Genomic DNA, 6,000 nt, shown 5'->3' with positions numbered 1-6,000 from the left:
CATAAAAAATTAATTGAAAAAATCACTTAGAAACAAATAATTCTAGTGCATACAACCAAACAAAATTTACATAAACTTAGTTTAATGGTATTTACTCAAGAAAAATAAATATTATTTTGCATCTCAATTCAATTTTATTTATGTTGTTCAACCGAACAAATGGTCTAAACTTGTTTATAATGTATTTTTTTCTCTGTTATTTAATTGTGAAAATTTTCTTATATATTGAATTAACTATTCTATATTAATAGCTGTAATTAAATATAATTATTGTGGTGGTTTTAATGCTTCCTCGGATATATAGTTTTATAACTGGGTCCCACCAAGTTAGAGAATATTTATCAAGTTTGCCACGTGTCGCGTACTGAATGGCGTCCGTTTTTCTAATTGAAACGGAGCGTCCGCCTCTAATGTTTACCCATATATATATATATATATATATATATATATAATATCAATGAACTATTTAATTTAGGGATTAATTCAATTAAATCCTCAAAATATAAATAGAAAATACGTAATTGATATTTAATATATATACATATATACGTGTACATCATTTATCATGCATGAGATTGATTCAATCCTCAAATCAATAATTACATTTTTGCCATTAAAATTTATTCGTCTACAAATGCCCCCTCGAGACTTGTTCACGGACGATGTATTTTGAAGTGAATAAGTCACGAATATATTGGGTTGATTTATAAACATGATTGGGCTTGGAGTTCTGAAATCCATTTAACTGAATTTGGATTAATTTGCCTCCTAATCAACCGGCCCATCACTTTATTCGAGCCCAGAACTCGAAGTTGAATTATGTGCTAGACATAAAAGAGAATTGATCGGGCCTACTAACATAAATTTTTAATTCACTTGGACCTTTAAACCGTTTGTTTCGAAGAGATAGGCTCTTCGCAAGAGAATTATTTCACCAGAAGGTCATCATGAGGCTTCTCCAAATCAATTAGAGTTGGACTCATTATCCCATATAAACTGGAAATCTATCTCCCACTTGGATTGTACTTCTTCTTGGATTGAATGATCTGAATCCTAGCTTTAGTTGAGCTGTTCTCTCCTCGTGCCTGTAAAAGGAACCTCCCATGCATCCTTCCATTCATCAGCTTTCAGCCCTTTTGTAGAAGAATTTTCAGCATCTTCTCCAGCTCTTTTTTTCTTCTTCTTCTCGGTGCTCTTTTTTTTTTTTTTTTACTAAATTTCGGGTAAGCTTGTTATAACAAATTTTTGCATTATCAGTTTTCTTGAGCGCGTCCGCCAAGTGTTCGATGAATTGATAATAAGAACTGCCTATATATATATATATATATATATATATATATATATATATATATATATATATATATATATATATATATATATATATATATATATATATTTCTTCTATTCCAACATGTTGCTTCTTCCTTGAATTTACAAGTCTTCTTTTCTTCGTTCAGGTTTCACGACTTGAGGAATTTTGTACGAAAATTGGCGGATTATTTGATTATTTGGCGGATATATAAAATATCAATTAACTATTTAATTTAGGGATTAATTCAATTAAATCCTCAAAATATAAATAGAAAAATACATAATTGATATTTAATATATATATATATATATATATATATATATATATACGTGTACCTCATTTATCACGCATGAGATTGATTCAATCCTCAAATCAATAATTACATTTTTGCCATTAAAATTTATTCCTCTACATGTATATTTATAAATATTCTATATAAACATATATAAGTTTTTTCTTATATATAAATTCTTTTTATATATTTTTATACAAACATATTCAAAATAAATTTTACTATCAAATATCAACTTGCATTTGATCATTAAATCATGTAAATAATTTGACAAATAACAAAAATATTTAAAAAATTGATATTCAAACATGTTTTTAACTTTTTAGAAATTGCAAAATGGCCCATAAGGTGTCCGGCAGGTGTCTTTGAGTTTCCGACACGAAACGTTTCCGAAACCCGAGAACATTAACAAGTTGAAGTTTTCGTGCTACATAGCTTTCTAGACTTCTGAAAATGGCCATATTACCCTTTTTTTCTTGAAATAAGTACCCCTTTCATTTATTCACACAATTCACTTGTTCACCTCCTCACCCACCTCTCTCTTCACCCACTTCTCTCTCTTTCTTCCATGGTATATTTCTAAAGTTATTTTATCACTGAAAGAAAAAAAAAACAGAATATTAAAACAATATATATGTATATATATATGACATAAAGAAAATATATATACTTCACAGAGAAATAAAACAATGACACAATTTTACTTTGAAGCATAATATAAAAAACCCCAATTTTCCATTCGAAAATCTATATTAAATCCATATTTTGCATAATATCGAAAACCCCCAGTATTTTATTCTGAGAACCCCAATTTCTTTAAAACAAATCACACTTTCTTCTGAAAATCCCAATTTCAGTTCGAAAACCCAAATTTCTTCGAAAGATCACAATTTCAGTTCGAAAACCCAAATTTCTTCGAAAGATCACAATTTCAGTTCGAAACCCCTGATTATAGTTCAAAACCGAGTAAATTGCAAAAAATACCCATGTGTAATCTCTAAATAGCAAAAACCCCCCTGTGGTAATAAACTAGCAAAAACCCCATTGTGAAATTATTTAAATAGCAAAAACCCCCCTATGCTTGTTTTTAGACGTGAAATGACGACATTGTCCCTCAAAATGTATTTTTATGTATATATATTACATGTATATATATTTTTTCTTTTTAATTTGATTGTTTAGAAATTAAAATATTATTAAAAAAATAGTAAACAATTAAGATATAACAAAAATAAAATAATTAAAATATTTATAAAATATAAGAATTTATTAATTTCAAAATCCTAGGGGTATTTGTGTCTTTTTATATCAAGAAAACACTCAAATAAATTCATAGGGGGGTTTTTGCTATATAAATAATTTCATAGGGGGGTTTTTGCTAGTTTATTTATCACAGGGGGTTTTTGCTATTTACAGATTACACAGGGGTACTTTTTGCATTTTACTCTTCAAAACCCCCAATTTCTTCGAAAAATCTAAAATCAGTTCTAAACCCCAAATTTCAGTTCGAAAAACCCTTTGACAACCCCTAATTTCAGTTCGAAATTCTTAAGTAAAAACATGTTTACGGCAAAACCCCACTCAAAGAAATTTGTGTTTGTCTAGAACTTACTTTGAAATTACCATTCCGAATATCTTTAGTTCCTTCTCCTTAGAATTGTGTACATAAGCTCAATTTTTTTTATGAGATTAAGAGAGATGAAAAGAGGATAAGAGTACAGAAGTACGTCGAGTTGAATCTGATGGAAATCTTTTCAAAAAAAAGAAGAATCTGATGGAATTCACGTAATAATGCTAATTGGTATATGTGCAAATTACTTATATTTAGATGGGCAAATTAGAGATTTAACGTGTTCTGTTAAAAAACTTAACGGGTGCTACCCCCTTCAAACCACAAGGGGGTCATCTGCAAAAGTCTGTAACCACAGGGAGATTAATTGCTATTTACCCATTTATATACTAGTTGTGGGTGGCATCGCGCAATGCGCAGTGCTATTTGCCCATAATTAGTGTCTCATTCTCTATGACCTCACTAATAATTTCGAGAAAAAAAATGAAAAATTGGCAATTTAATTTTCCGCTGCGTTGTTTAAAATGTATGTGTAATTTGGAATTATTCTCTATGACCTCATTAATAATTTTGAGAAAAAAAATGAAAAAAATGGCAATTTAATTTCCCATTGCATTGTTTAAACCACACGTGTAATTCGGAATTGGGAAGAAATATCTAGAAATAGTGGAGAAGGGAAAAGAAAATGGGCTAAATAGTTATTACAATTGGGGAAAAATAATTGTTGTTATTAGATTTGACCCCAAAATAATTATAAATTCATATTAAAGACCAAGAAAGTCTAGAAACAATAGTTAAAACTTAAAAGCTAGACTTTTGGAGTGAGTAAAAAAGAAGAGGTGTTTGTCAAAAAAAAAAAAAGAAGAGGTGACGTGCTCTGTAGTGTCTACAATTTTTTGAGGTGGGCCCGATAGAGTGAGATTATAATTTAATGCATGAGAGAGAAGAAACGAAAAGGGAAAAGAAAGGGGTGAGAGAAAAAAAAAACACATGAATTGCAGTTGGCATGTGGGGTCCGGAAGCAAGAAAAGCTGAACCCAAGGAAACAAATTGGGCGTGAAAACGACGTCGTTTGCATATCGAGGGATTAAAAATGAATTAAGTATTCCTAGTGATGAGATGTGACGCCATAATTTGGACATAAGCAGGAAGGAGAGTAAATTCCTCCAATAAATGAAAATGGAAATTAATAAAACTGACATTACTTTTGGAGGATAAATAAACAAAACGGTATCGTTAATGCATTAAAGGAAAAATGAAGCACGAGAAATTACTGACAGCGGCACCTCGCGCGCTTATATAGATGTAATATATATATAAAAAATAAGTATAATATATATGGATATCTATCTTTATAAAATAAATAAATACTAATAGTAATTATAATAATAATAATAATAATAATAATAATAATAATAAGTCAATTAAAATAGTACTAAGTAGACATGGCCACGGGGCGGGTCGGGTCCGGGTCCGACTTTTAGGGGACCCGAAACCGACCCGCGAGTAGGCGGGTCCGGGTCCGGGTCCACCCGGTTTTTCAATTTTTTTTTTTATTTAAGAAAGAAAAAAAACTTATATTGAAACTTGAAAAAACATGAGATTAACTTTAAACTCAAAATTAAAAAAATAATTGAATTTAAACACTAAACAATTTTAGAAAAAAATGAAACGATTAGGACTTTGATGCATAAACTAAATAAAATTAAAGTTGTGAAGATTGAATTATGGGTATTTATAAGTGAAAGTAATAATTGAATTTATTTTTTAAATTTCAAAATTCAAAAAATATCAAAATTCAATCTTTCTTTTAAATTAAATCGTATTTTTTTAAATTTTTCAAAATTAAATATTTATGCATTTGTTATTAGTGGATATTTTTGATATTAATAATAGTCAACATGGCAATTAATAATTTATAAAACATTAGTTATACAATTATTATAATCATTTTACAATGTTATAATAATTTATAAAACATTAGTTATACAATTATTATAATCATTTTACAATGTTATTTATATTTATAGTTAGGATTATTAGAACAACGAATATATATAACATAAACCAAAGGTGTAAAATGATTATAATAAATAATGTTAAATAGATTATTAATTATCATATTCATTATTATTAAATAATTTTAATTAAAATATTAATAAATATAATATAATAATAAAAATAAAAGAAATTGAAAGGACTTGAGCTTAATTCATTTAAATCTTACGGTTCGATTCTAATATTCGAATAAAATGTAAATGTAAAAAAAATTATTAAATCATATGACCTACGATTTAATTCTTACGATTTTTACAAATTAAACCAATTATTAAAAGAGAAATCACATCATGATATTTTGATTATACTCGTCATATATAGTTTTATTTTTAAAATAAAATATTAATTAGAATGAGATATAATCTATTTTTGTTAAAATAAACATTATCTATATTTTAAAATAATTATCTTATGATAAAATAATCAATAATTTTAATAAGTTCTTGTCAACAATTGAGGTTAATCAATTTAAATTAATTGAAATGAGTTATAGTCTATTTTTTTTAATAAACATCTTATTTTATTTTTCATTCGAATTTTTCGCACTATCGATTTTGATAACCTAAGTGAGTTTGTATTAAGTTAATGTTTGTTTATATATTGAATTGATTCAATACTTTATATTTTACAATAGTGGAGATTATATTGATAGAGTAATTAATAATAGATGTTTTGAAGTATTGAACCGTGATTCTATATATATTTAAAAGTTTATTATATTGCATTTGTTAATAATTTAATTAAAAATATTTAATAATAATTAATATG

This window comes from Erythranthe guttata, chromosome 7 (assembly GCF_056151865.1).
Source record: "Erythranthe guttata isolate IM_541 chromosome 7, IM_541, whole genome shotgun sequence".
Lineage (NCBI taxonomy): Eukaryota > Viridiplantae > Streptophyta > Magnoliopsida > Lamiales > Phrymaceae > Erythranthe > Erythranthe guttata.
Note: the sequence above shows the minus strand (reverse complement) of the source record.